The 27,519-nt window shown below is 39.0% G+C and overlaps 1 protein-coding gene across 1 annotated transcript in view; it reads left to right on the plus strand.

The window, feature by feature from the left end:
• DSCAM (DS cell adhesion molecule) overlaps nucleotides 1-27,519 on the plus strand; it is a 446,056-nt gene that overhangs the window by 187,189 nt on the left and 231,348 nt on the right. The window lies entirely within an intron of this gene.

The raw sequence follows: 27,519 nt of genomic DNA on the forward strand, positions 1-27,519 counted from the left end.
CAGATTTATGCAGCATTCTTCCCTTCAGTTCTAATCACCATGAGTATGCTCAAGTAGTTAAAAGGCCATGTTCACAAAAATTAAATGTTCCAAAGCTTCAGAATAAAAGATTGTTTATGCACAGGCATTAAAAAAATAGCCCCCTCCTATGCTGGTTTATTTTTTTGTGTTGATGACCACTGTTGGATAATATTACAATATTGTAGAGTGTATTTAAACCACTGGGAATGACTTTAGTGCAGTAATGTATTAGCTGTGGAGTTTTCACCTTAGCTTTTCTCACTAATTTAATTAATTAATTCACTCATTTATTTCACTAGGATTATTTCACTATTTTTTTTTATGATGCTGGATGTTTTGATAAATTAATTTTTCATTTGTAATAACAATTTTGGCCAATTTGTGTTTATTTTAACCATTATCTATAACATAGATAGGTGCCCACTAGTAAGGCACCCACTTTGATGATTTGAAGATGCAAGTATTGCCACCCAAACACCATCACATTCCCTGGGGAATCCTCTGCACTGGCATTATCTTTCAGTGAGTTTATTCCTGTAGGAGTAATGCCTTCAAAACTGTTATCAACACACCTTGGGAATGCATCCAGCAGCACTGGTGTGTCTCATTTTGTTTTTAGAGCTAATATACACAATGACTGTGTGTTGAAAAGTGATCATTATGTATTTCCTTGTTTCCAGGGAGGGTGTTATGGATCTTTTAGCACGAGGTTTGCCTTCACACAGCCCTTCCATGGAGCAATCCACACTGGGATACTCCTGGAATGCTCTTCCCATTAGGCAAGGGTGATTATCTTCCACCAAACCCACAAATTCAGCGTGTGGGAATGACATGAAAAGAGGGCATAAACACGTCCAGGGAATCCTGGCTGCTGGCAGTCCTCTCCAGGACCTGTTTCTCACCACTCTCCTGTCATTTGAAGGAACATCAGGCAGTTCCCATCTTGTTCACACCGTTAGGCGCTGCCATCAACCATTAGAACACACATCAGTGCAACCTGGATGATTTTAATGGCATCTGTAAATACAGGAGCAATTCAGAGAAGGCAGCTCACATTTTGGTAATGCACCATTAAAAGGCAGAAAGAAGAATAATAGGGAAAACAGCGGGGCCATTCATTCACCTCATTTTCATTAGGAAACACAACGTGCTGCATCTCTGGTCATTCTGAGGGAAAACAGCCTTGCCAAGGGAAGTGTTGGTGCCTCACTCGTTAAGCAAAATTAATTATGCAGAGTTCTCAAAAAATTGCAGCCTCTCTTTCTGGTTTCTGCAAAAACAAAATCTGTTTCTTGTTCTGACCTGTTTCTTTCCTGTTTTCTGTAGAAATTTGTATATCCTCCCAGTACTATTTGAGGGACCTTACTATATTTTGTGTATTAGGTGCATTATTTATTCTACCAATGTTCTGAGATGTAGAGGCAAGCCATGAACTCTGCTGGAAATTTCTAATTTTCTTCATCAGTGTTCAAGCAATTAAAAATGGTAGTCAGCTGCAGATATTAAAATGCATTAAAAAAAAAAAATAAAAGAAAAGAAAAGAGCTCTCTGGTACCAGCTACCAGTAACAGGAATCAAATGAGAAAGCTTGTAAGAAGGAGTTCACATCTGGAATATTGGGAAGTGGGGCACCTTATGGAGATTGAGGCCCTGTAAGACGTTCACCCCTTGCTGGGGTCGAGTGAGGATCCTCTCCTTTTCTCTCACACAAAGGCCAAATATAGATTGCCACCACTGCTGAGCAGTTTGCAATCTTCAGTGAGTGACTGACCCAGATTTCCTGGTGGATCTTCCTGCATGGCACGGCTTAAAGGCTGTAACCTCATCCTCCCTCCCCAGGCCACCCAGCCCATCCTCTCGGAGGCAGAATGTCGCTCTGAATTTCTCTGATCTCCAACCCGCAACTCTGCAAAGCCATTTTTATCTCCTTGTTCCTCTGCTGCTGTGTAATTCTGTCTCCTCCATATACAGGCAAGAAAATAAACATCCCAGGCTAATGCACTTTAAAACTTGTAAATTGTTTTAATGGAATATATGGATTAGAACGAGGCTTACCTGATGGGTAAAGGGGTACAATTTAGCAATACACAAAAATATAATTTTATGCCTGGTAATGAGATGTTCGACATAAGATAGAATGGACACATATACAGATAGGAACTATTCCATAAAGAAATGCCTCAGAAAATGAACCATTTGCTTAAAAAATAAATTCAAGCAGCACATTTTCTATTTTTGCCTTAATAAACCTTAACAGCAATTTTAAGTGCATAAGTCTTAGGAATCCCAAATATTCAGTGTTTATTCTCTACCAAGCTTATCATTTCCACTCAGAAAACATATAATTTTGACTATTAAGTTTTGATATTAAAAGTTGATTTTTTTTTCAGGGATACACTAATTATTGCCAAACTAACAAGTCACATTTTTCCCATGGGATATAATAACACAATCATGATAATAATCCATGTTCTGAAAAACAAGAGCACAGTTTATTTTAAACATAGGAAGAGTTACCACAGGGAAGATGAAGTAAAATATATTGAATTACAGCATTCATTATTAACAGAAAGCAGACTTTTTAAGAAATTCTACTGAAAAAGTAATTGTAGTAATATATTGGATTTATAGGAAAAACACTGATTATGTAACTGATTTGATGTTATGTTTCTATTTAATACACTTTCCAATGAAGCCATCATTTTTCTTAAAAGAATGAAACATGTTTTTCTTTGGAATCTACTTTTCCTTCCCTTTCTGACTGCAAAGAAAGTGAAAAGGTCACTTTCTTTTATAAAATAAATATCCTGGTAATTTGTGACCTACTAAAACAATATTTCTTGGGCCAGGTTCCACCCCATCTCCCAAGTGCTTGTTAACAGGGCTGTGTTCACCATGTCCACCTGATGTGGACACACATCTCAAATTCAAATTTGTGTTGGCAGAGGTCAGTCTGGGAGAGTTTGATAACTTTTCCTCACTGCTAAGCAAGGCAGGACTAAGAAATGCATTCCCTGGAGGTTTCAGGTCCCTGCATTCCCAGCAGAGAGAGCCTGGGGATGGATCTGAGGGAGCTTCTTTCCCATTTTGGTGTCAGCCCAGCCCACCCTGGCCTCTGACACATCCCTGGTGGAGACTGAAGCAGAGAAGTGCAAGTTTGTGACAGGACAATCACAAGAATTCAAAGGCAGCCTGCAAGACTTTCCTTTTCCCCCTGTTTTGCAGAAGCATCCTTTTAGAAGCACATTAATCTGATCTGACAAGGAGTCAAACTGAAAATAAAAAAAAGTCCAAGCATTATGAACATAGCCATTAAACCAAGTTCTCTTTGCAAGGCACCCAGAAGTTAATTACAGCTGAATCTTCCTGGACCTTTAACCTTTCATCTCTTGGCATTTTTCCACATTTGTTTCTGGCTGAAAGCAGGAAGCTAAAGAAACTGGTTAAAATCCCACAATCACACAGTATGACTAATTTCTTTTCCTTCAGGTTAAGAATGTGCAGGTTAGCACTGGTGTTTGGCACTGGCAGTGTCTCATTAGTGAAACCTACAGCACCAGCTCCTGGAATATAAAATCAACTGTCTAAACTGAGTATTCTTAATTACTTGGAATATTCTTTCTCCCCACACTCGAGAGCAAGTGGAGTGTTGCTGTTATTGTCTCAGTGCACGAGTGTTGGTGGTAGAGATAAGTCTGTAACAAAGCCCTGACAGGAGTAATCCATCTTCAAGATTAACGGAGCAATTCTGCACGTTGGTTATGTATTAATGTAACACGAGTGTGGTACATGGTAATGAATGTTCCCCCAGCAGCCTGAAAAGGTGCTCTGCTGCAGCACAAGTCCTCTAAATATGGTTTTTTCTACCCACCCTGAGAGCCTAGCACCAGTCCTCCTAATTTATATCAACCTGTGTTGCCATGCATTTGAATAAGATTAAGGCCAAATGTTTATTATTGTTTATTCTCATTAATTGAAAATATATGTTTATCTCTTAACAACCAGCAAAGTGTGGTGTTAGAATCTATTTTTTCCTCACTGGTCCCTGAGAAACTGCAAATGGCACTAAGAGGGTTTTGGGTTTCTGTAAGTAGAAGCACTGTTTGTCATTGTCACTGGGCAGGCCCCAAGTGACCTGGTTTGGTGGGTGGAAGTCTCAGGGGAAGAGTTTAATTGGAGTCCTGGAAACTGAAAGTTACTCTCTGCCCACCATCTGTGCGTTGTTCACCAGCACGGGCTACTGCAAGGAGGTTTGAAATGAGGGAAACCCAACCAGGACCACACCATCAGAGTCAGATTTTGGTGCTGTGAATTACAGCATCCGCTAAAAAAAAAAAAAAAAAAAAAGCAGATGTTACAGATGTTACAGTCAGGAAGGCTGCCACCTTTTAAAAATGATGGAAAAGCAATTTAGGTTAAGTCCCTTGTTTCTAAAGATTACAAAGTATTTAGTGTGAAATTCATTAACAGCTTGGGGAAACAGCTACCACTTCTTTTGGCCCAAAGGATTTCTGCTAAGCATTGTAGCAGTAAGCAACTTTTAGAAATTAAAGAGGAGAAATCTCCACAACTTTAATTGAAGTTCAATATTTTCCATGGTTTCTAAGGGATTTGTCTTGCTGATTCTACTCAAACCCTCTACCTAGTTTTAAAGATAAAAAATATATATATATTGCCAGTGCAGCATGAATTTCTTCTTGCTCAAAGATGTGATTTTTCTTCTTTTGTAAAGAAGATCATTTCAGAAAGAATGCTGATTCAATCACTGGTGTTATATACTCAAACCTGCGCTTATCACCAATGAATATCACTCTAAAAGAGTATTTTCAAAATAATAAGAACGGGAAAATTCTGATCTCTTTCCTAGAGTTAACAGATAATATAAAAATATGCAGCCAGATCTATCATCAAATCATCTCTATCACCACTAACAGTACCTGGGAACACCTGTGCATACAGACATAAATTGTTCATCATGGACAGGACAAAGAAAAATTCTGTAATATGAAAATACATTTAGTTTGTAGCTGGATGAGTGAGATAACATTTGGAAATTGAGGATGAGATTAGAAAGAGACTGTGAAAGACAAACAGGCCATCTCCATATTATGAAAAAATAAGTACCTGCTTTCCTTTCCTTTCACTGATTTACATTTTCACCCAAAGTGAGAGAAAGTCCTTGAATTAGGGTGAAGAAGAGCTCATTGATTTAAAGGGACACCCTTGATATTACATAAATAAACTCAGGCAAACACAGGAGCACTTCACTGTGTCTGGGTAAAAGTCACTGGGGAAGTCCTTCTGCCATTGTTTTTATTTGAATTGTGATGTCTCAAGCCTTGCAATGATTTGATTTGCTTTCAGTTTAGGAGCTGTAATTAAAGGACAAGTGGTTCAACCAAAAAAAGTTCCTTTTCCTGCAGTTTTTACCTATTAGGTGTCTGCAACCTCCAAAATGCCATTTCTGCAAGTGTAGAACATCACAGGGTTTTAAACGGAATCGGAACTTTCTTTGGAAAAGTTTTCCACTTTAAATTTCATGTTTTTTGTAGGTATGTGACATGCTAAGTATCAAAGCTCTGCTGGGTAAGACTAAAGATGTGTCAGCTCAATGAGAAAATGAGCACTTGCTTGCTTGCTTATTCTAATTATTGCATGACAGTGATGAGCGGCAGCGCTTTCATGTCAGAAATTTGTTAATAGTTTTCCTTTGGTAATTCAGAACGGTTGATGACTAAAGTAACTGGAATTTGCCTGTCAAAGTTGTAGTCCCAGCCAAGGCTGCTGTGTCTGCAATAACACAGAGGTAGATCAAGTCAAAATAATTCATGTAGCAAGTTATTGATGTCCTGATGTAAGCCTTCAGGGCCAAAAAAGACAGAGAAAGGTAAAAAAAAAGAATGAGAAAAAGCAATTAGATATTATGATATGTGAGAGGACTATGTACTTGAAGAAATAATAAAGGAGGAAGGAATAAATTGTTATCCAGTTTGCCCTTCTGGATAGCATAAACCATATGATTTAATGCAGATTACAATAACTAAACAGTTTAACTCAATTATTGAAATATGCTTGTTTCCTTGACACTATAAAAGTTGAGATAACTACATTGCACCTCATATTTCAGTCTAATTAAGTTTGAATTTACATTTTTTGTTTGATGCACATATATGCAAATACACCCAAATCTAACTTACAGTGATAAATAATGATCAAGTGGAAAAACACTGAAAGAAGGAAAAATTTGTAGTTTCTTCCTTGAGAACTGCTGAAATTTGGGCTGGGGAAATAGCTGTCTCTTGGCTTGGCTGCAAACTTAAAAATGGAAGAGGGAAAAAGTCCCCAATTGAAATGAAACTCGGAAAAGGATCTGCTGGACTTGTACTGGTGTAGCAGAGTGAGGAAAGAGAGATTCTGCCTTTCCCAAACCCTTGGAATTGTGGTGTTACAAAATAGGTCACGTTGGTGTGAGTGTGAGAGAAACTTAGTGTTGATTGACATCCCTAAAATTTGTGAACCAGGCAGATTGGAATCTCAGACCTGGGTGGGAATGGTGAGAGAGAAAACAAATTGATGGAGGAACACCATGGAGGGGAAGTGCCAGCCCTGCCCTGACCCTGAGGGGTGCACAGGCCCTGGCCAAAATTCTGGGGCATTGAGGAGCTCCCTTGCATTGACCAGGTGGCCTCTTCCACCTGGATATCATCAAGGTGGGAAGAGCCCTTCAGCATCACCCAGTGCCACCCCAGCCCCACCAGCATCACCCAAACCCTGTCCCCAAGGCCACATCCAGACTCCTCTGGGACAATTCCAGTGACTCCAAACCTCCCTGGGCAGCTCATCCCAAGGCCTGACCACTCTGCCAGGGAAATTTTCTGTCCCAATCTCCAACCTGAGCCTCCCCTGGTGCCATTTGAGGCCATTTCCTCTCCTGCTTTCCCTTGGGATACGACAGCAGAGCCCGACCCCCCGGCTGTCCCCTCCTGGCAGGAGCTGTGAGAGCCACAAGGTCCCCCTGAGCCTCCTTTGCTCCAGCTCAGCCCCTTCCCAGCTCCCTCAGGAACTCTCCAGCCCCTTCCCAGCTCCCTCAGGAACTCTCCAGCCCCTTCCCAGCTCCCTCAGGAACTCTCCAGCCCCTTCCCAGCTCCCTCAGGAACTCTCCAGCTCCTTCCCAGCTCCCTCAGGAACTCTCCAGCCCCTTCCCAGCTCCCTCAGGAACTCTCCATTCCCTTCCCAGCTCCCTCAGGAACTCTCCAGCCCCTTCCCAGCTCCTCAGGAACTCTCCAGCCCCTTCCCAGCTCCCTCAGGAACTCTCCAGCCCCTTCCCAGCTCCCTCAGGAATTCCTCATAACTCACAGATCCCAGACCCTTCCCTAGCTCCATTCCCTTCTCTGGACATGCTCCAGCCCTTCAATGCCCTTTTAGAAATGAGGAGACCAAAACTGGACACAGGACTTGAGATGTGGCCTCACCAGCACTGAGAAGGGCAGGAGTGACAGAAGCCAGTGATCACTTCACACATGCTTTTTTGATGGCAAAAAGGGAACTCCCAAGAAAAATGAAGTATTTTTAAAAAGGAAACAAAAAGGATCATCTGAAAGCATAACATCTTTGCAGGTGTCATGGCTACAGCTGAAAGATCATCTACTGGGGACAGTGTCATCTGTAAAAAAGCTATCATCTATCAAATGCTGCCGTGGTCAAACAAGAGGCTAAAGAAGGATTACAAAAGAAAGAAATCATCCTTCAGAAACTTAATGTTATGTCCAAAACCAGAAAACAGGGAATAACTCATCCTCTGGTAGATTTTATTGTGTGGAAACATAACATGTCAGGCCACAAAGATTTTTAGAAACAACTTGAAAAGGTATCAAGGAAAGAATGCATTTATTTTCAGACACAACAGAAATAAAACTTCTGCTGGATGTACAGAAGGCCAATAGATTAGGAATCTGTGAAGGGGCTGATAAGAGAAGATAAAGCTGTATCAAAACACCCACAAAGGATCAGTTGCCAAAAAAGAGGTCTGTGGAACAAATAGGCAAAATGAATGTTAGTAACCAGATATTCAAAAGCACTGAAGTGTCACAAAAATTAAAAAAAAAAATAAATTATAAGTGCCAAAAGGCATAAAGAGACTCAAAACTGTTGAGGAAGAAGAGTTCTGCACCTCTATAAAAATCTGTCTAAGCAGCAGGTCTTGGTTTTAAGGGAATTTTTTTTTTGGGAAGTCATCAGCATGAGTGAGAAAGGTGTGAAGGGTGAGGTGCCAGAGGCTCAGGATAGATTCAGAGCAACCTGAGACAGGTGTTTCTAATGGATCTGCTGGTACAGAATGATCCTGTAGTGTAAAACTTAATTATTGTGTAGTTTAGGCAGGAGACAACAAAATCCCAGGTGCCACAGAAGATGTGGTAACAAATTAATATTCTCTTTCTCTCCTCCCTCCTTCCCCCCCAAAAGAATGAGTTATCAGATTGCATTATCTGGTGGAAGACTGGAATGAGCAATGGGATGCACGTCCTCACACCTTGTATAATTAAGCTGAGAACCTTATTGCACAGAATGTCACAGACACTACAAATTTACATGGATTTAGGAAGTGCTTGGACAAATTCATGGCAGGAAACATCCCGCTGGGGACTGTTCACTGCAGAGATGCCATCAGAAGCTCAGGAGGGCCCTAAGCTACAGCCTGTTAGAAAATGGGAAAGTATTCTAAATTATCAGTATGTGCTTGCCCTGTTCTTACAATGTTATTAGGCCACCCACCACCTTTCACCATCAGTGACTGGATGATCTGATGCAATCTAACTACCTCTTTCTAACATATATATAAATTTATATTTTGATGAAAAACCTGGCTTTTATTATGATTTTTTTTTTTTTTTTCAAAATTGCCAAGCAAAGGACTGCCTTTATGCGGTGGATAAGATATAAAACATGTAAGAGACATAGGCCTGGGTCATTCCCTGTCAGAAGGGAATCAATCCCATATTGTTAACCTGTTCTGGAGGAAACCCATAGTCACAGGTATAGGTTATTTACGTATATGGAATATAAAGTACATTTTATGTCTCTCCTGTTGACACTTTCATTCTATGTAAATAAGGAAATGTTCAGTAATACACATGCTGGAGCCACTGAATCCTCTTAAATGGTTTCTGAAAACACTGTAACACCTTCCCTCTCCCCCTCTCTGCTTTAGTTGCTACTTCAATATTTTGAGTGTGAAGTCAGAGCCACCTTAAAAAAATACCCCACAAAAAAAACCCAAAAAACTAACAGCAATGGACAGGAGGCTTTTTGCAGAAGTGAAAGAATTATCAATTTCTTTCACTCAGTTATGCAAAGCAGAGAAAAAAATCCAAATATGCTTACCAGGCTGATGGTAGTAGTCATGGTACCCTCCAAGGAGGGGAAGATTTGTGTTTTGAGCTTATTTAGGCAGAAAAGAAATTGATGATCTGTGTATTGAAGTGTTCAAACCACTAAGCCACAGTTTTGTGAAAATCAGCTTTTAACACTCTTTTCACTTATGAGAAAATCTTTTGTGAATTTCAACCAAATTTGCAACTAGGTTGAATCTCACCAGATTGTCCTGTCATTGGCAAACAGAATTCTTAGAAAACCTTTGCTTAGATCTGTTCAGAATTTTCTTATTCAGTGGTTCCAGGAAGAAGGAAATATTACTTATTGTATTAAGATTAGAGTGCAAATCTATGTTTCCCCATTTCTATCAGGAATTCCAAAACAAAGTTGTGTCAGACTGGTAAAGTTGTAATAGTGACTCAGAAAGTTTGCTTCCAAAATTTTCAAATTTATAAGCCTGGGCAGTGAGTAATCCTCAGAATTATAAATTATCTCCTTAATACTGATTTCACAGTTTGAAATTTGCCATCAGGTTGTTAAGGGATTTTTTTGTTTGCTTCTGTATGATCAATGCAAGGTTTTGCTCCTTTGTTTTCTTCAGATTTAGTTTTAGGTTATCAAAATTTAAATTAAAGCAGAAATTGGATTCAAGCAAAAGATAAATTACATGTAATTTTCAAAGAAAAAAAATCTCAGCATAATCCAGGATGTGAACATTGCCCATCCATAGCTACTTTGACAAAGAGAGAGGGGAGGGGAGGGGAGGGGAGAGGAGGGGAGGGGAGGGGAGGGGAGGGGAGGGGAGGGGAGGGGAGGGGAGGGGAGGGGAGGGGAGGGGAGGGGAGGGGAGGGGAGGGGAGGAGAAGGTTTTGTGGACATCTCGGAACATTTTCCAGTGTTCAGTGGGGCTACAGGGAAGTGGGAGAGGGACAATTCATCAGGAACTGGAGTGACAGGAGAAGGGGGAATGGCTTCAAGTGAAAGAGAGTTTAGATTAGGTGTTAAGAAGAAATTGTTTACTCAGAGGGTGGTGAGAGGCACAGAGTGCCCAGAGAAGCTGTAGCTGCCTCTGGATCCCTGGAAGTGTCCAAGGCCGTGTTGGATGGGTCTTGGAGAAACCTGGATGTCCTGGTTTAGGGCAAATTTGGGAGGAAACCACTCCCCCAGAATTCTTTTTCACTCAGATCTAGTTTTAAAGGTGCAGAACTTATTTCTTTACTAAACAGATCAATGAGGATACAAATCAGAGTCATAAATCCCAGGGCACTGGCACAGTTGAAGATGTCCCTGCCTGTGGCAGGGGGTGGAACTGGATGATTTTCAGATGCCATTCAACCCAAACCACCCCATGACTCCATGACTTTCTTTTCTACTCCCATCATAGCACTCAGACCTCAATGAGAACATTACCAAAACTCTGCAGTATCCAAGCACTCTTCCTCGATTTTTATAGCTGTGTTTATCCCTTCCCAGTAGAAGAAGATATTTTGTTTTGAAGACTTGGAGAAAGGACACATGATCCCTGTAAATGCTCCCTGTTATGGCAGGGTCCTGGTACTGACAGAGCCCTTCCAGTAGTGGAATATTTCCACAGCACAACTGGCATCTTGCTCTTCAAGGGACTCAACACTACTGTATAATTTACGACTGTTTTTATACTGGTTCACCAGTATATTGACAAAGAAATAAGGGAAAGGAGTTTTCATGCTATGAGGTCTGTAGGTGAGGAAGATGAAGGTAGGAGAGAGTAAAAGCATGGTGGGATTGGAGGGAGTGTGGACATATAAAGGTTCTACTCAGGGGAAGGAACATTTTTGCTTTTTTCTCCCAATAAGCCAACACACTGTTCTTGCTAATATGAGGAAAGTTCCATGAAAGATGCACGAGTGCTAATTTCCTAAATAATCTCACATTACCACAATGCTTGGAGTCTTTTTTAGTAAAGGGAGTCAATAAAACAGGAAAAGCAGAGCTTTATTTGCACACATGGGCAGGCACAAAGCAGGATTTTAGTTGGCACTGGAGTGATGAGAGCAATCCCTGAAGAATACTTCCTCCAGACCAGACCTTGAATATTTAATAATGGTGAATTACCAGAACCCTTCAACCATAATGAAGGAATAAGCAGGCAATTAGAGCAAACTGCAAATCCCTTGCCCTAAAAACCCTCCAGCATTTTAACTCTCTCTGTGCATCTGCCATTCCCTTCTGATTTCTCCCACTTATTTAAAAATCACAGTGAGAAAAGGCTTTTTGCCATCTCTTAGAAACCCTCTTCCATCCTTCTCCCTTCCAGAAACAAACTGTATTGGTATCTTCTCTTGCAAAATTCAAAACCACTGCTGCTAACTAAAGATTCCTGTGGCATCTTGAGTTGGTATCAGAGCCATTCTCATATGAAATGTGAGATATAATCCAGAAACCCACTTCTATGCATAGAAAGCACAATGTTTAATCCTTGCAGAATGTCAGAAAAGCAACTCAAGTTGTCAGGAGCATCTGAGGACATGAGCAGCCAGTGGTGTGTTGGCCTCCTTTCTGTTGGTTAGTTTTTTGTTGGTGTTAGACAAACCCAGCAAAGCTGAGAAGAAAATGATTTATGTGTGCAGTGATAGCTCCATACTTCTGAAATATCTCTGAAATCCTTAGAAATTTGGAATAAGCTGAGCAGATGAGTGAACACTTGGACCTAAACTTGCAACTAAGTCAGGAGTTTCATATATGGAACCACAGAATGGTTGGCGTAGGAAGGGACCTTAAAGATCATCTCATTCCACCCCCTGCCATGGGCAGGGACACCTTCCACTGTCCTAGGTTGCTCCAAAAGCCATCCAGCCTGGTCTTGGACACTTCCAGGGATGAGACATCCACAGCTTTTCTGGGAAATCTGTGCCACCCTCATAGGAACTAATTTTTTTTTCTAATATTTAATCTAACCTTATCTTCGTTCAGTTTGAAGCCATTCTCCTTTTTCCTGTCACTACATCCTCTTGTGAATAGTCCCCCTACATCTTGATTAGTGTCATCTTTTATATCATTTGAAGATATAAGTGTCCCGTGCATCAGATGTGGAATATTCTCCAGTGGGATCTGATCCCCTAGATTACAATCTTAAAATCTATTGATACATAGAAAGGATGGAAAAAAAGCTCTCATGGCTTATGGATACTACTGAAATGGAATTTGAAAGGAATAATGAGAAACTGCAACCAGACTGAGGAGGATTTGGATCATTTAGGTAATTAGGTCAACAGATGGTAAAGAGTGTGGTATAGAAATATGTAAAATAATTAGTCTGCGAAAAGGAAACCAATCATCCAACACTCTGATGAGGAAACAAGTGTTGCTTATTGTGGAGAAATCATTGAAATAATCAAGACAGTGCCCAGCAGTAGGGAACAATGCAAACAAGTCATTAGGCTGTGGTAGAAAAAGGATAAAGAGATAACAGGTGATCTAATTTCTGTTTGCTAGATCTGTCTTTTGCATCTGATCATAGGATTAAGAAGGAAAATCATTGTTTCCTTATAAGTGATGTTTAAAGCCTTGTCTTAATAGACATGCACTGCACTAAGTATGCACTGCTGAGGAGATGGAAGTACCAGCACAGCAAAGTTTTGGACACTGTCTTGTATTTTTATATGGCATTGCTCTATGGATGTTGGGAATAATGTCATGGCCTTAGAGTGAACATATAGTGCAACAGAGTAGCACAAATAGTAAGAGGAGATTATACCATGCACAATTTTTTTTTTCAGTGTGGCTCTAATTAAAGATTTTGAGATATTCAGAATCATGTTTGTTGTTAGAAGGACCTTGTTTTTTACATTGGCAGGTGACAAATGTCCACATTTAAAGAAATACAAATTAGGAGCAGTAGTTTGGCAATTTCTAGTATTTATGACCTCCAGATGGACCAAATTATCTGATGTTGTAAGTTCTTAAGCTGTTGAGAAGCTCTGTACTTTGCTTTAGCCCAGGGTTGGGCACTGTGCCTTTTAACAGATGTAGAGAGAGTTGTTTTTTTTTATAAAACATTCCTTTTAAGCTTCATCTTTAAAGTCTGGTTTCCTGCATAACACACTAAAGAGATCTGCACCCAAAGTCCCTGTCAGAACCTATTGTTTCTAGGATTTTACATTTAACATGGGTAGACATTCTCCAAACTGTACCCAATTCATCTCCAGTTGGATGAAAACATGGACACACAGGTTTAGATTGCCCACACCAATCTGAAAAGTTGTTTTTCCAGAGAAAAAGGAAGGTGGGGAAGATTTGTGTGGAGAAGAAGTTGAATTCCTTTTTATTGGAAAGGACATGTTTGCATTCTAATTCATTCTGTACAGGAGCTGGCTTACACTGCAGTTTCTGTTACTGAGAAATAATAATGACCATAAATTCCCTATAGATATATATTCCTTTCTCTTCTCATGTGAAGTTGCATTTTCCATTGTATTATTCAGAAGAGAACCATGATACATCTGAATTCAGAGAGAATGATGGCATGTTTGAAGCTTTTTCAGAAACTGAAGTGATAACTTTTATGATCTGGGTATTCCAAAGCATGGGCCACATTTATTAGAAATTAATTGTATCAGGCAGGACATTTCTCTAATTAAGAGGTTGGATTTTTTCATCTAGAAGCAACACAGATTCATGAACCTTATTTACAACCTTCCACAGAACAAAGGTGTTTCCTTCTCTGCTCATCCTGTTGATCAGGAAAGCCTATTCTAAAAGCTCTAGTTGCTGTTTTAGGAGTGAATCTTTATGTTTGCAGCATATACAATTCCTTTCCCATTCTCAATCTATTAATGCTTCCAATGGGTTTATTGTGTGGTGTTATCTAAAATCACATGGCTGACAATGTTGTTTCCTCTTGCTTTTATAGACTTGAGGGAACAAATTGTGTTTCATAATCCCCACTTCCATCTTCTTCTGTAGATAACTAGCAGAATATCTTGGAAGCAATTATTTTGAAGTGATATTTTTATCCTCATAGTAAAGAATTTAGAGTTCTTCTGCTTGATTGACCTCAATTTGATACCATATTATTGCTGTTATTTCCATACATTTTTGTAAAAGTATTTTGCTAGAAATTTATATTCCATCTCAAATGTGTTAGTTCAGGGCTCTGAATGTCTCGTGTGATGATTATAATATAACAATAATCAATTTTACTCACCTTTGCAGCTTGCTTTAATGTTGCAATTGCTATCAGCTTTCTTGCAGCATATTTAGAGGTTTTGCCTGTTTCACTCTTTTGACCATTAGGAATTGGAGACAGAAAGATTTCCACTGGTTTTCCTTTATTCCAACCTTTCCAATGTTTTGAGCCTTTGCTCAGATGAGTTGTGAATGAAGGTGAAATAAGGAATAAAGGAAGGCCATTCATGAGACTGTTTTAATGTTGGCAACAACTCTAGGAGTCCTCTATTGCTTGAATTAAATCCATTTTTGAATCTGAGTTCTGAGAAAGTTAATACTACTCTGTAACATTTTAACACCTCCTGTTTTTTCAGTCACTTGTCATACTGGAATAGTAATACATAAATTGCAAGAATCTTCTTATCTTCTCTTCCAATGACTAAACCTACTCCATGTTGATACTTTCAGTGAATTTAAAAGTTGCTGAGCAGCATGGTGTTGTGGATAGAGTTGTAGTTCAAGGTTAAAAAATATGAGAACTTTGAATAGTGCTGCCACTGTGGCTCTGTTTTGTCCCCACAGTGACTTCAGGCAACTGCGGTGTGACCTTGGGCAGGTCATCTGGGTAATTCGGTTTTCTCTCTATTTCCCTCTGTCTTGTCCATTTATATTGTCCATTTAGAGGCTCTGGATAAGGTTCTGTGATGGGCTGAGTGTGTATTCACACAATATGCAAGATAACAGTGCCCTGCATGGCTCCTGCAAAGCTATCCTGTTATAAATAATAATGGTTTGCTATTTTATATTTTTAGAATTTACAAAAGCAAATGTGACCTGATATTTTTTATCTCCTCAAAAAACTAGAATGCAACTGTGCTGGATATAGTAGAAATTAAGGAGAAAATACATAAGTTTTTTTGTGGCCCAAAGTAATAATGTCTAAGGCAGGGGAAGAAAAAAAAAAGCCATGTGGCAATTTAATGGTCATGGCACAATCCCTGGTGCCATTTGATATATCTACAAGTATATGTGGGTCCTAAAATCTCCTAGCACCCTATGTAGCATCAGTTTCTGCAGCCTTTTGGATTATTTTAATTATTTTTCATTTAATAAATTTGTTCTTAATGGTGAAAACCCAGCTACCTTGATGTAGAAAACAAATTTTTCATGCATAAGTTTCAGTCAAACTAGAATTGTAGTGCAACAGCTCTGTCTTCAGGTGGAATACTGGGAAGAGATTGAAAAGTTAAATTATTTTGTCAGGGACAGAACTGTGCTGTGAATGTATAGAAGGGGTCATAGTATAGAAGTGATTGTTGGTCCTTTCACTTACAAGAAGCAAAAGAGATCCCAGTGGGTTTAGGTAGAATATAGAATCACAGAGTCACAGGCTGGTTTGGGATGGAATTTCATCCCATTCCACCCCCCTGCCATGGGCAGGGACACCTTCCACTAGCCCAGGTTGCTCCAGGCACCATCTTGCTTGGATAAATTTGGGGCAGCCTCTGCTTTTCTGGGCAACTTGTGCCAGAGCCTCACCACCCTCACAGTAAAGAAATTCTTCCTAATATCCAATTTAACCCTACTTTTTGTCACTGTGATCCATTTCCCCTCGTCCTCTTACTCCAGTACCCCATGAAGGGTCCTTCTCTGGAAATCTCACTCTAACTTATCTTTAAAACCCTCATAAAGAAAAGCTTTAAAATCTGTGTTTGAAAATATTTGTAGGGTATCTGTCCTTCTTAAATTAATATACACAAGCCTCAGAGAACATTGCCAGAATATCCTATTGTAAAGGAAAGGGATGGAATCACTCAGCTTCAACTTTCACAGTAAAAATGTGATTAAATACATGTCACTATTCTTAATTCAGTAACAACGCTGAGATAAATTCAGTACTTAAAGAATAAAATGCTTAAAGTTTTTGATATCTGTTGGACTCAAAACCCAAAATGAACTAACAAAATATTTTGAGGGGGAAAAAATGAGCAAAAACATGAGTAGACTCACGATCAACAGCAGGTCATAAAAAGCAATTACCTCAATTTAAATTTTTTTCAGATAATTATTTTTTGTAAGTGTAAATGCTCTTGTAGCATGTTTTATTTCCTTTCATTGGGGAAATAAAAAAAAATAAAGGCCCAAAGTGTGAACTCTGCTGGCTTTTGTACAGCTTGTTTCTCATCCATTCAGTACAGCAGGGGGTCAGCAATACCTCTCAAGAAGTGCTGTTACTCCCATAATTTTTTCCATCTTGGCCATTTTTTCCCTCACAGGAAAAATTTGAGCTCTTCCACGTTCACAAAAATATTTTCAGCTCACTTTTTATAAAACCAAACTTGCTTACATTCACTAGTGAAATATCACATTTAACGTATTTATATCAAGCATAATGCCATTGCAGGATCCTGATCATTCATAACGAGGAGGAAAATTTATAGTTCATTCTGTTCTGTTTGTCTTTCTAAGTGCAATCTTGGATGGCAATATGGGGATAAGTTATAACTGCAAATTAGTTTTCTGCAAAATGGTTCTTGAACATTGAAATTTTCTATGCCATAAAAGGGAATTGTGCAGACTTATAAGAAAACAAAAATTATTTTTATTGTGTGTACCGCAAAGAACCCTAAGGACACTTTTCCAAAGGAATAAATCTGCAAATGGATGATAATTGAATGTTGGGATTTCATAACCTGCTTGGAAAACCTGGTCCACTGATTCACTACTCTGCTATTAATTTTTTTTTCTTAAATAAGGAGTAATTTTACTGAAGCAAACAGACTCCTGAGAGGTACAAATGACCAATGATGTTATAAACTCTGTGTCTAAAAGGAAAGCCCTTATGTTAAAGCTGATGTTACAGGATCAAAGGCCATTATATTACAGAAAATCAGTGAATCTGGGCATGAAAACTCAGAAGAAGGTGGTTGAGAATGGCCAGCATGGTACTGTGAAGCAGAATCCTGAAGTTCAATTAAATTCTATTATGGACACGATTTTTTGTTTGGTGTTTCCATAGGGGCTGTTAAAGCAGAGTTATGATGCACAGGGAAACCACCATTATGAATAATTATGTTTCTAAATCAACTCCAATAAAGAAAAAAGAAAAAATCATCCTAAGTTAGTAAAAGGAAATATGAAAAAGGTTTTTTTACCATATTACTTTTTTAACCATTGAGCATTTAGTGAGGTGGACACAACAAAATTCAATCTTTCCTAACAAAAAGACCTTGAATTCCAAATTGAACTTCCACTGTGAATAAAGAAAAGTAAATTTTGATTTATTTTAGGAGGACCATGGTCAGCTGAGGAAGGGAAGTTATTTTCCTCCTCTAGCTGGTGCTGGTGAGGTCACAGCTGGAACACAGCTGTTGGGATAGATGTGGAGAAGCAGGAGATGCTCCAGTGGAAGGCAAGGCAAAGAAATAATTTCTCCTCTTAAAGCTAGGGCTTTAATTTCTTCAATTCCAAGAGTGTTTTATACTTGGCAATAAATTATTTTATTTTCATCACTGAATTTTATTCAGTAACTACAGCATAATCACCAGTACATAAAACAATGTGAAAGAAAATTAGACCTTGTGTAAAAACTTTAATGAATTTTGTATCTTTATAGGTAGGGTGTTTTTTATGTTGGATTCTCTATTCTGATTCCAGTCCTTTAAGAATGTGCAGAAATTAATAACAGATCAAGGCTATTCTAAAGTTTCATTTATTGATAACCTAGGACAGCAATAAATGTTACCTTAGTCATGTCTTGTGAATTAAAAGAAATGATTCACCATTGGGCTGGAAGAAGGAAAACAAACCCAAAGCACTGACATCAACAGAAATAAAAGGCCATTTTTCTGTAGGCAGCAATGATTTAATGAGTTATGTCTAATGTGGCCAAGTTAAAAAGTACCCAGGCTTTGCTATGGCATGGGCCATCCATGAGCTTCACAGGGATCTAAATCTGAATTTTGCCTTTGGTTGGTCACTTGGAAAAGATCCCAACTGACTGTGTCCCAGAGCCATAACTGAAAGCTGTGGCAGCATGCAAAGATTTGTCTCCTCTGCTGCATTTTCTGCACACAATAATTTTGTTTTTACACCAGGGCTCCTCTTTGGATCAGAGCCCTCCCTTGGGTCAAACATCAGACAGGGCTCTAAGCCTGCAGAGCTCACAAATAATCTGAGCTGTAGGATGCTTTCCTACCATGGTAGTGTTGCCCCAAGGTGCAGTTTGCCTGCTGCAAAAAAAACCCAAACAAAAACCTATAAATGGGGTTTTTATTTATCTGTGAGAGATCTTGCAGTGAGTACAATCAATCATCCAGATAGAAATTTGCAGGATCAAGCCACTAGGGAATCACGGAATCATTCAGGTTGGAAAAGACCTCAAAGATCATCTTTGGCTGACCTCCAGAGGTGGTGACTCCACCTCCTGACAAATTTTTCCATAAAGAATTTCTTCCTGAATTAGCTTAACTATAGCTGAATACTGAGATACAGTAAAACTTTAGGTGAAGACTCATCCTTCTAAATTTATTGTGAGTTTAGTCATTTATATCAATGAGGCCCTAATTCTACCTTGCAAATAGAAGTCATTGTCAGTTCAAGCACATCTTCTGTGTGTCACTTGTTTTACAGATGAAGAATGCACTGGAGCAAATTTGGTAAAAGTTTTGTTGGGAAAAAACCAAGTAGTTTGATAAAACCAAGTAGTTTGTTTCACACAACAGCAACATCACCAACAACAAAAATCAAAACAAACCAACCAACCAAAAAAAAAAAAAAAACAAACCCAACAACAAAAAAGATACAACTGCAAGTCTGCAATTTCACTGTTAACTTATTTTGAATCTCTCATTTTAATCCATCTCCAGATTTATTTCCATCTACCTAATTCTGTCTTTCCATTTTCCATGTGGAAGTGTTGTCTGAGATAGACGGGATGTCTACATTTACACAGAACTATTTAAGTTGTTTCATAATTTCATTTGGTGGTTGTATCTATTCCATAGAGCTGTTCTGTTTTTACACTGGCTCCTGGGGTGAGGATGTTGCACACTGTACAGAGGTGATTATGCCTTTTCCTTTCCTGGAAACAGAGTCATTTACATTTGGAAGAGGGAAATAAAGTGACAGGAATCTTTTTTTCAGTCTTCTGAAACTGAAAAATATTTACTTTCATTCTGAATCCTTTTTAAAATTCAAAATTCTATTGTAGTTTTACCTGTAAGGAGAAATACTTTTTTTAAAAAAAGATATCTTCCTTCTGCCAATACAACAGAGGTAAACCCAAAAATTTTCTAAGAGTTCCCTGCTGATTTGGTTTAATCAAATCTTGCCTGACTTTCCTCTCAGATCTTAGGGGAGTAAAAATTTTGCTTCCCATTAGAGATGTCCTGGAGTTTGATGCCCTCAGACATCAAATAAGTCGTAAAGTCTTTGTGAATCCACCAGCCCTTTCTGGATTCACAATTGCCAGTGACATCTTCTGGGAGTTTTTATGACTTTCAATATTTCTAACCATACTTTTGATTTTGAAAGATCTCAGACCTATTTCCAGAAGAACTAGTGAGCTGGAAAGTAGGAAAGCAAGATGAAGAAAGAAAGTTTGAGTGTGAATACATTGAGATTTCACTCAGATTTGGAATGTACATGTTTAAAAGACACTAAGCAGTGCAAGAAGAAAATTTTTGTAAAACATGAGTAATTAAGGACTCCTTTTTTGTCATTTCTGTTTAATTCAACTGCTAAAAACTAATTCTGCTTTTCTGAGACTCGTGAAACTTAATTTGCACAATCTCTTCATGCACAAAACAGCCTTTAAATCATGTTCTCCTTGGAGATATCATTATGATGCTGAAAACAAGATGTTTTAACATTACACAGAGCTGGAATAAATTGGGATGTAGAGGCCTGGTGTAAAGTGTTGAAGGAGTGAGGAGAGTGTTCGTGTGAAGCAGAGCAACATTTGACAAGCTGAAAATGTAGGAAAACTTTGGGGGATGTTCTTTCCAATGTGGGGGATCAATTAATACAAAAATAAAAGCAAAGTAAACAGGAAATATCAAACCTGTTCTTTGGGGAGAAATAACTGGAAAAATCATGGTTAAGAGGCATAAAATCCACTACCTGTAAGCTGCTATATTAAGCCTATAACTGGAAATAGAGAAAAACAGTTTTAAATTAGTTATCTGGCCTAAGTAAAATGTTGTGTTTGTCCCTTTCCCTCCCTGGCTATAAATATTGTTTTCACAGCAACCAATCTCAACCAAACCCTCTATACAAGTCAGGACCACAGTTATATGTTCACTTCTGGCTATTGGCTGGAATGGGAAATGCTGAAATAATTAGGAAAGATATAACTGTGAGTGGAAGGAAAAATGATAAAAATCATATGTGAAAGGATTAAAACAGATATTGAATGACTATTGAAATTACTAATAATTTACAAACCATCTGCTGCTAGTTTTTGTTGTTGTTTTGTGGAGGGACAAGGGAAAAGATTTCCTTCAACTTGAATTTTGCCTACTTTGAATTAGACAATGATAGAATTTATATTATCTCTAGAGTTTGGGATACATTACCCAGTCCCTCAGAGATATTTTTATAAAGCCCTATTTTGTCCTTCAAGTTTCTGGGCCATTCAATGAAATATTGTAAAACAAGGTAGAGAAAATATCCCTGCCTTACAAAGTGAAGAGCAGGATTTTGAGCACAGACCTATTGTTCCCCACTATTCTGCATCATTTATGTATTTTTTGCTGGTAGTCCATCTGTAGAGAAAATCTCAAGATGAACATATAATTTATAATAATATTAAACAGAGGAAATGACGCAGGGGGTTGTGCTGAGTTTGCTCTTCAACCACTGGTCTGTGAAGATGGTGTGAGATTTTTGGACCAAGAGTTGGGCTCTCCTGCTGTGAGGAGTGCAGAGCTGCCTGTCTCAGTTGTTCCAGCATTCTCCCATTTTTCAGGATATTCTTAAGCAAGGATTTTATTGGCAGGCAAAATCCCCTATGGCACAATGGTATTGATGGGCTTGGATGGGATGCAAAAATTGACTCCCTGTGAATAAGGAAATTGGTGGAGGGAAAGGAAAAGGTCATGTTAGGACTCCTTGAGTCCCAGGAAGTGGATCTTGCATGTTTTAACATTTCCCAAAGAGGGATGCTGACTGAGTTCTTTGAGAACAGCAGTTACTAAGCTCAGCATGAAAAGGAAACTAAGGAAAAAGGGGATAAAAAGGGCAAAGCACAGTCCCTGCAGCAGACACAAAGGACAGACATACCAAAGTGACAGAAAATACAAGAAAAATGCTTTGTGTGTCTTGGCTAACAGATTTCAAGCAAAAACTTCTGGGGATTGAGGCCAGCCATTTATCTCTCCTTCCAATCCCATGTTTTATATATGAACCCCCCAGGGAAGATTGGACATTGGGACTGGGCTAAAAGGAGGAATAATGAGGAGTTCTTGCCATCTACCTCAGTTTCTAGACCTGGGTTTCCTAACATAATATCATAGAACAGTATCACAGAATCATTAAGGTTGGAAAAGACCTCTGTCCCTGTTCCCTGGGAGCAGAGCCACAGGGTCCCCCCTGAACCTCCTTTTCTCCAGGCTGATTCCCTTTCCAGCTCCCTCATCTGCTCTTCCTAGGACTGACTCTTCCGATCCTTCAACATGCACCCTGCTCTAAATTATTAGGAATTATTGAAAAGAGCTTTTAGGTTTTCACTGATGGTTCAAGGAGCCTCAGGAGAAATCTGCTCTCTCCACTCCTCTCTCAGAAGTCTGGTTCTGGTGTCTAACACATCTTGGCTAATGCCAAATAGCATATGGTGCTAGCTACAGTTGCAAATATAATTCAGTGAGAAAGAGCTGAGAGCACCTTTGGAGTTGTCACAAGCCACCTAACCTTATAATAAGATGTTGTTGTGTGTTTTGCAGCTTGTCACTCATCCAGCTTTTTCATCGTTCATGCAATCTTGTTTACAAAATTTTCAGACAATAAATGCATTGCAGCATGGCAAGGATTTAACAAATAATGTGCTGCTGAAGCACCTCAGAAATACATTTTTTTTTCATCAACTCCACTTCAACCTGAAGTAAACACACAGATTAAAACATTTTTATGACATGCTAGGATCTAGACTTTTTTAAAGGCTTTGTAAAGGTCTAGATGATGTTGCTCTGAAACAGCATCTTGGTCTGACAGAAATCCAGTCTCTTAACAACTGCATCAGCATCACAGCAGCTCTGCTTTAATTAAATCTTCACAATTAGACAGGCTTGTTATTGTATGTCATTAGTCTTCCTAATACCTTTTTACCTATTATCACCTCATTTTCAAGCACGCATCTGTTGCAGGGAAGCTGCTTTTCCACCTCACTTCATTGCTTACTGATTTACACCTAAAAGGCTTTAGGCAGTTATGTTAACAATTATGAATTGTCTCAGTGAAAGTCTAAGGAACAGATAAAAAAAATGTGCTGGAGCAGTGAGCTGAATATAAATGTGAGGAACAGATTCTGGAATTCAGGAAGTTTTTTCCTTTTTGGGGCTTGCATTGCCATTTGGATGAATTCTTTCTGAAATGTCCCTTTCAGGAGACATCTGAGTACAAACTCTTTTCTCAATTTTCTTTCTGGACACAGGGGGATGCAGGGAAATTGTTATATTCATTCCCTAGAATGGTGGCTGAGAATCAGTGTTTTCCTGGTTTATGTCTCTGGGACCTTAGTTAAGATATTTAATAACAACATATATAAAAAAAAAATTCTACTCTTGACTTTTGAGGATGTAAAATTTCACATAACCCTTTATTTTTCCTTGTGTCTAATAATTAGCTTTGCACACCTCTAAGATGTTTGGGATAGAAAAACTGGACTGTTAGTGTGAGCCAGAACTTACATCTTTTGGATTTTATGATCTTCTATTAATGTTCATGACAAAGTTACAGTGCCAGTTCTATTCTCTCTCTCTCTCTCTGTGTATATATATTATAATATATATATAATATATATATTTGACTTCTGTGGTATTGACTAGAGCCTCTGTCAGATCAAAATGGCTTTGAGCTGATAAATGAAAATGCTGATTATTCTTCAAAGATGAGATTTGGGCCTTTCTCACATCTATTTCTTGCCTTTCTCCCTCTTTTAAATTTGAAGCATAGTACTAAAAATGTGATTTTACTTCTTTGTCTGGACAGTGTAGTAAGAAGGAATATGGAAATCATCAAAAGATTAAATGAATCCTCTAAAAATAAGGAAAACAAACCTCATTGCAAGTAAGAAAATTCCATAAGGAAGAAATGAGAAAACTGGAGGGAAGCTGGAGAAGCACCATAGCTTTAAAACTCCACCATGTTATAAACCTGGATAAAATACAAGGAAAAGGGGAAATATTTTAATATTTATTTGCAGCTATTGCATGATTTGCCATTTATTTACCAGTAGTAGTGAGCAATATGCTGGCATTCCAGTAGTCATGTTGTCAAAGTGACCTTTTTTAATGTCACATGTCACAGAATTTCATGTCACACTAAGACAACATGACAGGACAGAGCCAAGCTTTTCTAATGCTTCCCTTTCACCTTCTCAGAAGTGCTGGCATCCTAAGGAAGAAGATGGGGTTGTGGGACATTTATTGCTTGATGATTCAGTGACCACTCTAAAGAGAAAGGTCACTCAGCAGAGCAGCTTCTGCGTTATAATTTTTCTTTTCTTTTTTTTTTTTCTTTTAAGGTATAAAATTGAAATAAAGTGGCAAAACAAGTAGTGGTGCTTTAACACTAGGTGTCAAGCACAAAGTTGAAATGTCAGCACTGGTTTGGGGTGCCACTGCTTTATGCAGTTATCAGTGTGCTTCTGACAAATGCAAACTCATTGGAAATGCCCCATTCCAGCTCCAGTTTGCAGCTGGAGAACACAGAAGTGCAGGGACTGTGCAAAAAACAGATTCCTTTTCAGAGGCACCCAGAATGGCAAAAATGATCATAAAATGGGGAAACGTGCTCTAGTGGAGGTGTCCCTCTCCATGGCAGAGAGGGTGGAATTCGACCTTTAGCCCAACCCAAATCATTCTGTGTTTCTATAATTCCATGAAATCAGCTTTCATAGGTGCCACTGTTGGCACCGAGCAGAATTACAGATAACAGATTGTGAGAAATTCCATCAATGATTTTTCAAATATTTTTGTTGTTCTTTTTAAAACAGTAGCACTGAAACTATGACGTGAAGAAGACCCTTGATTTGATACTTCATTTTTCATGTTGTTCATCTCAAGGTAATGCACAGCAGAACAGGGGTAAATTTTAAAAAGTTATCATAAATTATTAATGCTCTAAGTGAAACAGGCACAGAGTAATTTTTATCCAGGATTACTGTTATCACTATGGCCAGTACTTTAGTTAATATAAAAGTAGTTCATAATTCATGCACAGATGCCTTTGAAATGTGTGTTGTCAAAAGTCTGAGTAGAAACAGATAAAGCAGAGACACCTTGATAGTGTTTGCTACTGTTCTCCAAACTTAACTTGGACTATTAAATTAATTTTTCTCACCAATATCAAAATTCATCCCAATCCACAAAAAAAAAAAAAAAAAAAAAAAAAAAAAAAAAAAAAGAAGAGAGAGAGAGAGAGAGAGAGACTTTTAAAGATTATCTTCCAAAGTTTTCATCAGCGGCCATTCCATGGAATCACAGAATGGTTTGTGTTGGAAGGGACCACAAAGATCATCTCATTCCATCCCCTGTCAGGGCCAGGAACACCTTAAGAAATTCCAAGAATCTGCCTTAAGTGCACAGTAATTCCATTTTCATGGAACCATGGAATGATTTGGGTTGGAAGAGACTTTTGAAGATCCTCCAGTCCAACCCCCAACTTCTTTTTTCTTTGACTGAAATTTTCATTCTCTGTTCCCTCTACCTGCTATCACTTCCCTTCCTACACAGCATTTTGGGTTATTTGCAAATGCTTAAACATTGCCAGAGCAGAAGCACGGAAATGTTTTTAAGTCATAAAAACTGGCTTCCAGCTGGTTTGCAAGGAGGGGTGCTTTCCTACATGTTTATCCTTATTCATACTGTAATTATAGCAGACTGACTAGGGGAGCTTTTTAAAACACCAAAAAGAACACTTTGCAAGTGTAACAAATAATTTACAGACCTTAAAGGGAGTAGCTTTAATGGTCTTGATTGGCATTTGAATTGTGGTATGGTAGTTTACAATAAAAACCTCAGAAATATAGTGAATTTGGGCAGGTTTATGAGTTGAGTAATTGGCCTTACTTGAAGTAGGCTTGGCTAGATACAGTTTTTTAAAAATGTCCTTTGATTTTCTGCATTTTACTTGCAGCATCTGCATTTCAGTAGAGATTCTGCTGTATTTTGAAATCAGTGGTACACTCTGGAGAAACAGAAAAGCCACCGTGTTTATAAAAAATTTGCACTGAACTGAAATCGTTCAGCAGTGGTTCAGCAGGCAGTCACAGAAGGCTGGACGTGCTTTCAAAAATTTGATTTCAGGAATAGATGTTTTGGGGTCCTGAAGGCAGATCTCAGTGGGCTGATTGATCTCAGTCCACTGAATGCCACAGCCTGAGCTGCAGATGAGAAAAGACTGGAGGGAGTCACTGCCAAGGAGAGCTTCTTGAGGTGATTTAGTCTTTCTTTCTTTCTTTCTTTCTTTCTTTCTTTCTTTCTTTCTTTCTTTTCCTTCCTTCCTTCCTTCCTTCCTTCCTTCCTTCCTTCCTTCCTTCCTTCCTTCCTTCCTTCCTTCCTTCCTTCCTTCCTTCCTTCCTTCCTTCCTTCCTTCCCTCCCTTCCCTCCCTTTTTTTCCTTGCAAGCAGTGGGCAAAAAAGCTAATATAATAGTTTGGGTATCCACAGGGATGTTCTCTCCAGCTGGGTAAAAAATTTCATGCCTGTCAGGACCATCGAGAAACCATTCCAGGAATGTTTTATCATACCCTTTGCAGATGGCCATGATCTGAATATGGGTATTTGTTGGACAGGTTGCAGAAATACCATTTCAAAATATGTATTTATGCTGGTGCCTGCAAGGAGTTCACTTGTTCAAACAATGCCTGTCCCTCATTATTTTCATCAGGCCCTCAGCTGAATAAATCCCGTGTTTTCCAGTACCACTAACTCAGGGGAGACTTGCCCTTGGAAGATGAGCAAACCAAGTCCTAAATCACACAACTGCAACAGCTGTGGCAGCCCAAAGCAGCACTGAAAAGATGTCTGCAAAGCTCAGTGCAGAAGTCCAGCAGCACTCTGAGTGTCAGATTTGCAAGTTCAGGGTTTGATTAGAGCCTGTGATGATTTAAAAGAACCAGTTGCAGATGCAGCCAGAGCTGTGTCCTCACTCCTCTGCCTGGTGAGAAGGGTCTGACTTTCCCTCCTAATTCAGCCTCTCTATGCTCATCTAAATCTCAGCTGCCTCAGGGCTTGGATAGGAATTTTGATTGAGCAGGATCTGGGATTTCAAATAGATGATGAAGCTGTAGCTTCCTGCTTGGAAAATGCAATGCCAGTTTTTCCAGTTTTTGCATCAATTCCAATATGATTCTGGATCATTTTGTAGTTGCCAGAGCCAAACAATCAATTGCCTGGTGATTTGAGGGGTTACTGCCCTCTTCCAGTGATGCCAGCTCAGTTGGAATTCACTGACATGGGCAAGGGTCTTGAAACTGCCTGTCAGATGTTGTCAGTCCCTCCTCCCTCATCTTCCCTCTTTGTTTGAACAATCACAGAGTCATGGAGCATTTTGGGTTTGAAGTGACCTGAAAAATCACCCAGTGCCACCTCTGCCATGGGCAGGGACACTTTCCACTGTCTCAGGTTACTCCAAGACCTGTCCAACCTGACCTTGGGCACTGCCAGGGATCCAGGAGCAGCCACAGCTTCTCTGGGCACCCTGTTCCAGGGCCCGCCCACCCTCATAGTACAGAATTTCTTCCTAATATCCCATCTAA

This window comes from Lonchura striata, chromosome 1 (assembly GCF_050655825.1).
Source record: "Lonchura striata isolate lonStrDom1 chromosome 1, ASM5065582v1, whole genome shotgun sequence".
NCBI lineage: Eukaryota > Metazoa > Chordata > Aves > Passeriformes > Estrildidae > Lonchura > Lonchura striata.